This window comes from Notamacropus eugenii, chromosome X (genome assembly GCF_028372415.1).
Source record: "Notamacropus eugenii isolate mMacEug1 chromosome X, mMacEug1.pri_v2, whole genome shotgun sequence".
Classification (NCBI taxonomy): Eukaryota; Metazoa; Chordata; class Mammalia; order Diprotodontia; family Macropodidae; genus Notamacropus; species Notamacropus eugenii.
Window position 1 is genome coordinate 43661457 of NC_092879.1, and position 13274 is coordinate 43674730.

At 42.1% G+C, this 13274-nt stretch overlaps 1 protein-coding gene across 3 annotated transcripts in view; it reads right to left on the reverse strand.

Annotated features, from left to right (window-relative positions):
* The window catches only part of TMEM255A (transmembrane protein 255A), a 93452-nt gene that overhangs the window by 2517 nt on the left and 77661 nt on the right, over positions 1 to 13274 (reverse strand). The window lies entirely within an intron of this gene.

Sequence of the window (13274 nt, forward strand, 5' to 3'; positions counted from 1 at the left end):
AGAGGCAGCTTGGCATTGTGAATAGAGAGCTGCCTAAAAGCTAGGATGACCTGGGTTCAAATTGTACCACTGACATACTGGCTATGTAACCCTGGGAAGGTCACTTAGCTACTCAATGCCAGTGGTGTCAAATTCAAGTAGAAACTAAACCATGCCCAAGAATCCCTGCTGGTACATACTGAATTGAAAAGCCATATATTAACATTGTCTATGTTCTATTGTATTCTTATTTTCTTTGTTAAATATTTATTTCTCAATTACATTTTTAATCTGGTACCCCGTGCCTTTATCTGCTCTAGGCTAACAATTCTCTAAGCTCCTAAGTCTAAGAGAAGGTGTGGATCCACATTCCTCATACCAATGAAGTCATAGCTCTGGTCCTTAGCCCAATTATCACAAGAAGTCCATAAACCTTTTTTTTTTTTTAATAATCAATTGAGCATTTATTAAACTCCTACTATGTGCCAGGGTGGGGGGCAGCTAGGTGGTTCAGTGGATAGAGCACCAGTGCAGGAATCAGGAGGACCTGAGTTCAAATCTCACCTCAGATACTTGACACTCACTAGCTGTGTGACCTTGGGCAAGTCACTTAACCCCAATTGCCTCATCCTGGGCCATCTCCAGTCATCCTGATGCATATCTGGTCACTGGATTCAGATGGCTCTGGAGGAGAAGTGAGGCTGGTGACCTGCACAGCCCTCCCTCACTCAAAAAACAAAAGTCAAGTGCAAGTCATGTCATCATTTCTCTGATGGCATGATCTTCGGCAATGAAGGATGAACACACTATGTGCCAGGTAGAAACCAACTGTGGCAGCTTTATTGTCCTTAATGGTGAAAAATTTGTCATTAAAAAAATCTTTGCAGTCCATTTATATTTTCTAATTTGCTGTCTTCCATTTTCACCCCCACATGGCCTTGGGAAAACTGCTTATTTTGGTCTCTTGCCAAGCTGCCTTTAAACTGGTTTTTACCCTCCACTGCCTCTCTCTTTTATGAGGAGATACTGCTAGCATCCTTTTTGGTAACAATGGAGACACAAGTTTCTAACTGAATTTACAGTTATCCTTTCCACATTGTGGGGGTTAGGGGTGCCCCCATGATCTGGAAAATCCAAGTAAAATTTTCTGACCCTGCCTTTGTACCAGAGAAGAAGGTTTTTTTTGTTGTTTTGTTTTTTAGTTTTCTTTTATGGGGTGTTTACAGTACCTCATTGTAAAATTTGGGCTAAGTATTTGGTCATAGGCTCTATCTGCTGGCCTTTGGGTCTTTGCTTCCACAAAACTCCCCCAAATTCCCATTTAATTTCTTATGCCCACTCACAATATATTTAAAGCACAATGGGGAAACTCATGATGTAGAAGGGATAGGTGTATATTTTAATTATGTATTGCTGTTGGCTGCCATATCATTCTGCCTGTCGCTTGTGTCTATTGCAAACTGTAGTAATTTTTAGACTCCTTTGATTTCCTTGTTATGGCAACCTATTAACACTGGTTAAACTTTTGTATGTAGTGACTGTGTGTTTTGCAGTTGTTTTAATTGTATATCATATCTCGTCCACCTTTAGTTATGTACCAAGTTTGGTCTTTGATCTGACAAGTCAGTGGTCTGACTGTACAGCAACAGCTGCTTTGGGAATGACTCCCACGTCAGTAGCAAGCCATCTCCTGTCTGTTAGAATATCAATTTCATTTTTTGGTGATGCTATTGAGTACTTGCCATGTCCAGTGTCTTCTGATACTTTCTAGAAGAAAATATTCATGGTATATAGGCATGAAGCTTCTGTATAGTTAAAAAGTCTATGAACCCTCTCATTCCTTATTCCAATCAATATTTTACATCCATGTTTCGCTATATCCTCACTTGTTCCCACATTTCTATTGAGGTCATTGAGTGTACAAGTGTATATATTGATTTAATTTGAAGGACCTTATCAAGTTCTTTGGAGAACTCTATTTCATTATTGGCAACAGATTTTGTACATACATTGAAATTCTTTTCATGACAGACTTTGCTAGTCCTGCAGAATGATGTTTCCTGTTACCATTGAGTATATGATAAAATTGACTTGGCTAACTTTTTGTTTTTGTCACTCCAAGGAGCAGACCATTGTGCCATTTAGCTACAACTTCCCCCTTTCTTCTGGTCTCATGTATAACAAGAAGGTTAAGATGGCTATAATTTGGTTCCCACAGTGGCATGTGCACTGGTTATACTAGATGATGAGAAAGCATGGATCTCAATTTAGAGCAAACTATGGTTCTCAAGCTAAGAGCTTGAGAACTAAGCGATGGTTTTTGCTATTTTTAAATACAATATAATTTTATTTAAAAAAGTCAAAACCATTCTTAGCTTAGGCTGTACAAAAATAGGCTGCTGGCTTGCTTGATTTAGATTATCAACATCCAAGTTAAAAGTTTATAGACAGTCTAAAGACTGAGTCTTAGCACCCTCTGCTTCTTTTCGATAGCACTCTGTTTCCATCATTACACAAGTAGAAAAAGATTGCAAAGGACTAAAGGCTATTTTGTATATTTCTCTTTCATGGGTTGTCATGGTTGAAGAGTTTCTTACAAAGTGGTTAGCCTATTGGTGATGTCCTTCTCCATTCTTAGGCTGGTCTTTTCAAAAGTAGACTTGGTCTACTTCCAGGGTCAGACTTGAAGCCTTTTCAGCATAGTAAAGCTTGTATTCTGCTGTTAATGCCTTTGAGAACCCAAGGTCCCTGCCATACCATGGGTAAGTACTGGTGTAGAGTACTGGAGATTAACCAAAGTTGGGGAACTGGGAGTGGGCAGGGTTGACAGTTTGCAGTCATCATCATCAAACGTTAACTCTGTACTCATCCTGTATAGGTGGGTTGGGAATGGTGGTGGCTACCTTTGGGGAAAGAGTAAATGTGTACTGGCAAAACCAAACCAAACCACTCAGTGAATTGACAAATACAACCTCCCTTTACTATCAAGAAACCAAGTATTGATGATGAAGCGTTTTCAAAGACCCAGCTGCCTCTTCAAACATCAAACCTGGTCACACATACTTGTTTTAGTATGATTAAAAAGAGTTAATAGCTGTTGTTACACTATAGTTAGTATGTTGGGGAGGGGATAGAGAGGATGTGTATCAGCAAAGAGAACTGAGTTCTAGCCAAAGGGTCTCCAGCATTCATTGAGAAGTCACAATTCCCATTTTTTTCTGCACAGAAGTTTGTGTGGGCCCAGAGCTCTGTGCAATCAGTGGCAGGATGGTCTGACATGCAGAGTGGTGGACCTGGAGTCCAGAAGACTGAGGTTCAAATTCTGTCTAAGAGTTTTACTGGTTGTGTAACCCTGGGCAAGTTACTTAACTTCTGTGCCTCAGTTTCCTCATCTGTAAAATGAGGGGATTATACTTGATAGCCTCCAAGGTTGCTTCCAGCTCTAAATCTATGAGCCTCTGACCATGAAAGCAATAAAGCTGTGCCCTCTTTACCACCTGCCCCCCAACCAAGTTGTTGGGGAAGGCATTTCTGGCATTTCCTTTGCTTGATGAACTGTGAGCACTCCTATCACATGTCACCACTGAGAAGACATTGCAACTGCCATCTTTTATTGCCCCTGGATAAAATTTCCAACTGAAGGAATGAGAGAGTCATTGAAACTGGAGACCCTTCCCCAGGTTTTCATTCCAGGAGGTAAGTGGAAGAGAAAGTCAGTTCACCTTACTGACACCTCCAATTTCTCTTTCTTCCCTCTCCAATGAGTATGTCCTCTGAACCACCAAAGGGCAGGCAGGGGGTGGCACTAGCCATTTTCCTATATTATTCCTCCTTCTAGTGTTGCCTCTTGGTTTTCATAACTACAACTGTTACCACTGAGGCAACCTAGTGGATAGGTCTGAGGCTGGTGTCTGTGATCTGAAAGTAGGGGGAAGAGCGGTCACAGTACAATTTACTATAAGGGAGAAGGATTTGGATTTGGAGGACATGAATTTGAACTTTATCCAAACCCAGGGGTGGGGAACCTGCAGCCTCAAGGTCACATGTGGCCTTCTAGGTCCTTAGGCTCAGCTTTTTGTTGACTTGAGTCCAAGTTTTCTTAAGGGGATTTGTTCTGTGAAGTTTGGATTCAGTCAGAGGGCTGCACTTGAGGGCCACATGTAGCCTTGAGGTCGCAGGTTCCCCACCTCTGTCCTAACCTGACTAGGTTTGGACTTGATGACTTTAGGATGTATCCTTCTCAGCTCTAAATCTGGACCTCTGTGCTCCTTGGAGCTGTGGTTGTGATGGGTTCCTATTCCCCCTAAAGGAGTCAGGAGAAGCAGGGGCTGTTCTCAAGCCAAGGGTTTGCCTTAGCTTAAGTGGAATCATTACAGGCCCGCTACTCCCAGGAACAGAGAAGATTGGGGAGCTGGGTTGGGGCCAGGCCAAAGATGCCTGCTGTTGGCTTGGGAGCTGCCACCAGGCTCCTGAAGAGAGCAGCTGCTGGGGCGGTACTTTGATAACTCCCACAGGCTGTGGGTGGCGGAACATCCCCAGTGATCTGACTTCAAAGTTTCATATTTTAGGAAATAGCGTGTGGGAAAGGGCTCAGATGCCTTGCTCATCTTTTCCAAATGCTTCCTCCTTTAAGTCCCCAGGGTGAAATAGAGGAAGCCCTGATAAACTGAGGGAGAGAACTGGATACAGAGTTCACGTGCTGGGGAGGGGTGTACGTGTGTGTGTGTGTGTGTATGTGTGTGTGTAAGCATGGGTGTGTACGTATGAGCGTGTGTGTGATTGTGAGTGTGAGACCGTGTATGTATGTATGTGTGATTATGTGCATGAGAAAGCAAGTGGATATGTATGATCATATGTGCATGAATGTGTGAGAGGCTGTACATATGTAAGAGCAGGTATGTGTGTGACCACGTGTATGTGAGACTGTGTGCACGCGCGAGGTGAATGTGTGTGAGCATGTGTTGAATATGTGTGTGATTGTATGAGTAGATGAGAGCATGCACATTTGTGAGAGCGTGTGTGTGTGTGTGTGTGTATGAGAGCATGTGTATGAGTGTGAGGGACTATGACAGTATGTATGTAAGAATGTGTGTGAGAGAATGTATGTGTGTATATGTAAAAGTGTATGTGAGATCATGTGTATGTGGATGAATGTGACAGCATGTGAGAGAGGTCATATGTGTGTGAGCAGGTAATGTTTAAAGTGTGACCATGAATGTGAGAGTATGTGTATGTGAGCATGTGTGTAAGTGTGTGAATATGTATTGTGTATGTATGAGAGCATGTATATGTGTGAACATGGATGTGTGTGAGGGGACTGTGTATGTGAAAGCATGAGTGTATGAGTGTGTATGTGTGAGAAAGCATGTCTGCACAAATGTATGTGTGAGTGTGGGTGTGTGTGAGTATGACTGAGCATAAGTATATGTATGATTATGTGTGTGTATGAGTGAGCATATGTCTGTGAGAGAGTGTGTATATGTAAATATGTGTGTTTGAGAGCATGTGTGTATGTGTGCATATGTCAGTATGTGTATATATGTGTGTCTGTGTATGTGAGAGAATGTATGTATATTAGTATTTGTATTTGTATGTTTATGAATGTGACCATATATGTGTATGAGTGTGTATGTATATGCTAAAGAATTTGTGTATGTAATCTTGTATATTGTGAGAGTGTATTTATAAGCATCTGAGTATGTGCAAGACTACCGTGTCAGGGTGTGTATATGTGTGAGCATTATGTGTGTCAGAGTGTGTGTAGACATGTGAAGGGGCATGTGTGTGTGTTTGTGTTTTGTCTGAGCGTGTATAAGGAAGTGACTGTGAAAGCATGCATATGACTAGATGTGTGAGGGTGTGTGTTATGTGAATGTGTGTGAGAACATGTTTACATTAGTGTGTCAGAATGTGAGTGTTTAGAATGTATGTATGTGAGTGCATATGTGTATGTATGAGAATGTGGGGATGTTTGTGAGTACACATGAGAGAGTGTGTGTGTGTGTGTGTGTGCATGAGGGTGTTAGAACATGTATGAGTGTGTATGTGTGAGAATATGTGTATGAGGTGTGTAAATGTGAGTGTAAGTATGAGTGTAGGTGGAAATGTGAGCCTGAGTGTGAGAGCATGCATGTATGTGTAAACATATAATCTCTGAGGGTGTGGGGGTATGTATGTGTGTACTGTGTGAGAGATGTGTATTGTATAAGTTGTATGTATGTGTGTGAGCATGTAGCTTTAAAGGCGTGTAAGGATGTGTAAGTAGGTCAGTGCATGTGAGTGTATATTAAGTGTATATATGTGAAAGTGTGTGTCAGTGAGTACATGTTAGCTGTAAATGCGTATAGATGAACAAGCTTATGTGGATGTGTGTTGAGAGTATTATAAGACTATGTATGTCAAGTGTGTGTATATGTGAGCATGTATGTGAGAACGTGCATGTGAGTAGATTGTGTGGGAATATGTGAGCATGTGTGGCTGTATTATGTATGTGTCTCACAAAGTATGTGTAAGTGTGTGTGTGTGTTTGTGAGGACACAATGTGCATGAATGTAAAAACGTGTGAATGTGTGTCAGTGTGAGAGCATACATGTATTGTAAGTGTGGGTTTCAGTGTGTGGGAGTGTATGAGTTCATGTTGTGTGTCTATGTGAGTGTGTGTGTGTGTGTGTGTGTGTGTGTGTGTGTGAGAGAGAGAGGGAGAGAGAGCATCTGAGCATAGGAGTGTATATGTATGTACATGCATATGTCTGTCTGAAGTGATGGAGAAGGGAGAGGCAGGGGTTAAAGATGAACCCAGGCATTAGCATGTGGTTGCCTAGCAACAGCTGACACCTTGGAGACCATGTAGCTTTGTTCCAGCTGGAGAGCAGACCGGTGCATTTTGGTCCCAGCCCGAGTCTACTCTTATTAATGGGATGGGCAGTTGGAGAGGCCAGGCCTTTGATTTTTCCCAGCACACCACAGGCCATGAAAGGCCATCGAAATCGCCTACTGCTGGGGCCAGTCAGCCTAGTCCTTCCTGCTCCTCCTCAGTGGTGGCCTGAGGGGGCCCCAAATTGTATCACACTGGGAGGAAGCCTAGAGCCCAGCTTCTCCCTCCTTCCTGCCTTCCCTTTCCTTCCCCCACCTGGCCCCCTAAACACCCCCACCCCGCTCACTACGAGAATAATTTGGAATAATTACTTGGGAAAAAAAAATCCTAACTCAATTAGAGGAGTAAGGAAGGAGAGGTAGGGCCCTGAAAGCCTGTAACCAACCACATCACTGCCCTGCTCAGAAACCTTCAGTAGATCCTGATTACCTACAGAGAGGTGTAGTGGATAGTGCTGGTCCCGGGAGCAGGAAGGCCAGAGTTCAACACTGTTATTAGCCATGTGACTATGGATTCATCATTGAACCTTTCTGAGCCTCAGTTTCCTTACCTGCAAAATGAGGCTACTAATGCTTGAACTACCTGTCTCACAGGGTTGATGAGGCAATTAAATAAGCTTAAGGCATGTAAAGTTCTCTGCAAATTGTAAAGCACTTTATCGGTTTTGCCTCTTATTTCAGAACTAAGTCAAAATTCAGCCTGGCATTGAAGGCCTTTCAAAATCTGGCTCAATTCTGCTTTTCCAACCTGATATCTTAAAATTCTCTTGCATGTTCTGTATGTTCAACAAACCAGACCATTAGCTGTACCCTGTTCCCACCTCCTGAAAGGCTGTCACACTCTTTCCTCTTTCTGGAATTTCCTGTTCCCCCTCCACCCCCTTCAATTCCTGCCTGTTGAAGCCTACCCATCTCTCAAGGCTGTTCTCCCTTCTTCCCAAAGACTTTTGTGATCATCTCCAAGCACACAAAAAGAAAATGGAGGAATTTATAACCAAACAAGAGAATGATAACATTGTGAAATGCAAAATGGATAATTTGGATTACATTAAATTGAAAAGTTTTTGCACAAACAAAGTCAATGCAACCAAGATTAGAAGGGAAGCAGAAAACTGGGAAAAAATTTTTTACAAGCAGACACAACATCTCCCTTGCCACAATCCATGGAGCACTTTGTACCTCTCTTAAGGTATACAACTTTGGCCTGGCAGCAGAGGTATTTGTTGCCTGTCAATTGTAAACTCTAACTGATTTTTTAAGAAAGCAATTTTCAGAGGGCTGAGGTAAGATCCCATGGACTAAAAAAATTCTAATTGGGAAGTCAGCTCAGAAAAGTTGAGAAAGTCTCATCAAGAATTAAATTCTAGAGACATAAAGGCAAATGATTCTAACAACTAGCAGTTGTCAGAAAGAGAAGGAAGATGGAAGAAGGGAGATATGGGATCATGGGAAGAACAGAGAGGAGGCTGAGTTGCTTAATTTTTATTTTGCTTCTTTTTTTCTCTACCAAGAAGAATGATCTTTGGGTTGGGAGGCTGACATGGGGGCTGAATAGGAAGAAGGCATATAGCTGTCCAGGATGACTTCAAGCCAATGGGCCTAAATGACTTACATCCTGGCAGATGTGACATTCAAAATATGGTGAAGACCGGACTGGTACTGGTAAGCAGGATGGGAGGAGGGAAAATATTGCAATTTTTTAACAAGGAAAGAGAACAGAGTCTGCAAACTAGGGGCCAATGATCTTGATTTCCACTCCTGGGAAAATCTGAGAACATGTCATTAAAAGGATGGTTAGAGAACACCTAGAAAAGGAAGCAGTGACTACAAAAAGCCAGCAGGGTTTCATTAAGAGCAGCTCATGCCAGACTAACCTCATTTCCATTTTTGTACTGGGTTACTAAAAAGAGCAGATCAGAGGAGTAATAGAGATTATCTAACTTTTACCAAAGTCTGATAAAGTATCTCACACTGCTCTGGTGCAAAAAATGTAGATTTTGTAGAGAAAAAATGCAGAGCTCACTGGAGTGAACTCCATACTTTTTTGATCACATACCTAAATCAGTGAAACATTATCGAGCTTGTGACCTCCATATATGTATATTAACTTACTTATAACTTATGTGTATGTATACTAGTATACTAATCATTGTGTACATTTAGAAAATATGCACAAAAATAGAAAAGGAGGCGATAAAGATGAAATAATATTTGATCCTAGAATCAGTAGTGAGTCCCTGGAATTTGTCAAATAAGGGAGTAATATGATTAGACCTGAACTTTAAGGAAAATCACTGTGGTAGCTGTGTAGTTGATGGATTGGAAAGAGGAGAGACTTGTGGCAGAGAAGCAGTTAGGAGGCCATTTCAACAGTCCTGGTGAGCAGTGATGATGGTGGTGGTGGTGGGGATACAGATGTTAAAGGCGTTAAGGCAGAAATGACAAGATCTGGCACCTGACAAGATGGGTTATATGGATGTTGGGGGCATGGGAAAGTGAGACATACAAGATGATGCCGAGGTTGTGAGAACCTGGACAAGTGAAAGGATGGTAGCCCTCTTGACTGTAATGCAGACATTTGGAAGGTGGGTGAGGTTTGGGCAGGGGAGGTGTGTGTGGGGAGAGATAATGTACTAAGATTTGCATTCCAGATCATAAGCCATCCATTCTGGATGACTTTCCCACTCATAATAAAATGGGGGAGGAGGAGGGGAGACGTCTAGCTCTTACATGTTATTGCACGTCAGTGGCAAAGCCCAGCCTCTGAAGAATGTCGCCATAGCTACAAGATGATCTGAGGGCCAGGATTTTCCCAGTGGCACCTGTGAGCTGCTGTGGGTAGCAGTTAATTTAGGTTTTAGCCCCTAAGGGGCCAACACCTGGTTCCAAAGGAGGAGATGAAGTGAAGAAAGTGGTGAAGATTAAGGGTTGGGTTGGCACAGCAGGTAGAATGCAACCTGTCTTCCCATACTCTGACCCCTTAGGGTCAGGCCATGGCCCACCAGGGGTCCCTGCACCCACTTGGTAACCACTGATCCAGACGACAATACAATCAGAAGGATTTGGAACTGGCTGACAAGCCAGATCCGAACAATAGACCAAAATGACAGGTCTCCAGTGGAATGCCCCAGGGATCTATGTCTGACTCTATGCTGTTTAAAATTTTAAGTGATGGCTTACATCACAAAGGCCCAGATGGCAGGCTTAGCAAATGTATAACTGACATGAAGCTATGAGCAACAGCTCCCATGTCCATTACGACTCTCCTCCCTTTCACAGCTGTCTAGAAAGAGCTGCCTCCACAATCAAGAAGTTCTCTGCAAATTCCCCAATGATTTCTTTATTGCCTTTTCTCAGTCTTTATCCTTTCCTGATTTCTGCTCTGTTTGACCCTGACCTCTCCCTCAAGGTACTCTCCCCTTGGCTGGCTTCCTCCTGCCGGTTAGACTGGTCTTTCTAGGTTACTTCCACAGATCCATCCTCGATTGCACTCCTCCCCACACCACCCCCATGTGTGCGTATACCCCAGGGCTCTGTTCTTTGCTCCTCTCTACTTTCTCTCCTGATCTCTCTGGGGATGAAGTCATCAGTTTCCATGAGCTCTATCATTCTCTCTCTGCAAATAACTCTGAAATCTATATAACCAGCTCTGCAGGCAGCTAAGGCTCACAGTACCTACAGTTTGGTTTGAAAGACATGGGTTTGAATCCTGCTTCACACCTTCACTAACTGGGTGACCCTGGGCAAGTCCATTCTCTGAACCTCAGTTTTCTTATATGTAAAATAAGGTTAATAATAGGCCTACTTCCCTGGGTCGTTGTGAGGATCAAAAGACATAATATCTATAACACTGCAAATATATTGTATATTTACATCTAATAACATATGCAAATATAATAATAATAATGCTATAAATAAAATCTGCAAATTATAAGAATATTTGTAAAAAAACTTTGTGAACTTTAATGCATGATGCAAACACTAGCTATTGTTATCTGTCCCTCCTTGAGCTCTAGTTCTGAATCTCCAACTGCCTGATAACCCCTGCCACCTGGGATCTCAAATTCAGAAGATCTAAAACAGAACTCCTATTTTGCCTTAAACATCTCCCTCACCCCTGTCCTGCCTTCTCCAAACAGCCTTACTTTGTTGAGGACACCGCTCTGATTCTAGTAATAATAGCCAATATTTCTTTAGAACTTTAAGTTTTGCAAACCAACTTATATAATTTATCTTATCTGATCCTTACAACAACCCTGGGAGGGAGTCGTCGTCGTCATCATCATCCTCATCCTCATCCTCATCATCCTCATCTTTCCTATTTCACAGCATCTACAAATGTGACAAGCCAAATCATCGATAAAAATGTTGATCAATTTAGGACCTATAATAGATCCCTGGGCTGTTCCATTAGAGGGTTCACTTCAAGGGGAAATCACTGATGTACTAAAGGTTACTTTTGGATCTCATCAATCCACCTAACTATACTCAGATCTGCAAAGGAAAAAAGGATGAAGTCAGTCTGGAATGACTTGCCCTCGATGAAGCTATTTTATTGCTTTGTAATCACTGCTTCCCTTTCCAAATGCTCAACAAATCAACCCTTGGAAATATTCCTCATTGCTTGTGATGTACCATCTCCCAACACTGGCTGTCCCCTGTGCCTGGAATTCTCTGCCTCCTTATCTATAGTCTTCTGGCTTCTTTCAAGCCTCAGCTAAGCTCCTATCTTCTATAAGTTTTTCCTGATTCCCCTTAATAATAAAGCCTTCCCTCTGAGATTATCTTCAGTTTATTCTGTCTGTATCCTATTTGTACATAATTGTGTTTCCAGATTAGACTGTGAGCCCCTTAATAATAACAGGAATATTTCTATAGCATTTACTATGTGCTACGCTAAGTGCTTTATAATTATCTCATATGATCCTCATAACAACCCTGAAAAGTAAGTGCTATTATCATGCCCATTTTACAGATGAGGAAACCAAGGCAAGCAGTGGTCATGTGACTTGGCCAGGGTCATACAGCTAAGGGATCTGAGACTGGATTTGAACTCAGGTCTTCCTGATTCTAGCCCTCCCACTCTGTCCACTGTACCCCCAAGCTGCCCCTTCTCAAGATCAGGGACTGGGTTTTGACTTTCTTTGTATCTCTAGTGCTCAGTCCTGGTGCCTGGCACATAGCAGGCACTTAATAAATGCTTGCTGACTTGACTCCACTTGGAAGAGTAATATTTCCAGTATGAGGGGCTACCACTTGGGATTCTGACAGTTGGTAGATGAACATAGCCTCTCTCTTCCACCCTTGTCTTTTGTTCCAACACTTGGGGGCAAGACAAAAAGTGCCTGACTAAAAGTCACATAATCTCCTTGCAAGGTAACAGCCCATTGGCAGGACACAAGATGAACATTAAAAAGATACATCCTCTGACTATAAGTGGGGCTAGTATGTAATTAAATGCAATGGACCATGGCTGGCAACAGGGAGGCAGGGTTAGTGGGATGGCACTTCTGTTGGTTTCACAGACAGATCTGGAATTCTTCTAACAGTTTTTTATTTATCTGGGAATGGAAGCAGATCCTCCTCTGCCCTTTCAGCTTTCTCCAGGTAAAGACTGCTATTTCCTTTAGTAAAACTACACAGGATGATACCATGTTCATAGCGGCAATACTGGCAATCATAAAGGACTAGAAGGAAAAGCAGGGGTGCCTTCTGATTGGGGAACAGTTGAACAAGTTCATAGGATCCAAAATCAAGAACTAGAAGGGCCCTCAGAAATCATTTACAACCCCTTCATTTTCTAGATGAGGACATTAAAATTAAAGCCCAGGAAATGACTTGCCAAAGATCACACCGCTGGATCCTAGATTTAGAATTGTAAGGAATCTCAGAGACGAGCCATCCAGTTGAAATCCTCTCATTTTTCAGATGAAGTCTCTTCCAGTTCTTTCTTGTCTATAACTTACCCAAGGTCATACAGATAATAATAGTCAGAGAGGGGATTTGAACCCGGGGCTGTTAACTCCAGATTCTGTACTTTTATTTTCTTTTCACATATCACACTGCCTGACTTACGAATATAATGAAAGACTGCTGTATAAGAATTGGCAGATATAAAGAAACTCAGAGGAACTTGGGGAGATTTCTATGAACAGATGGAGAGGGAAGTAAGCAGAATCAGAACTATTTTCGTGATGACTATTATAACATAAAGGAGATCAATATTAAAAGGTTCAGAATTCTCACTAATTCTGGGAGACTTTAGAACCTAACCCGACCAATCTCAACTTCTGAAGACTGGAAGGCAACCGTGTTTCCCATCTCTAGGTACAGAGTCGATGGGCCACAGTTATGGAATGAGGCAGATATTTTCAGACATTGCTGAGGTATTGATTTCTTTTGCTTGACTGTACTTGTTACAA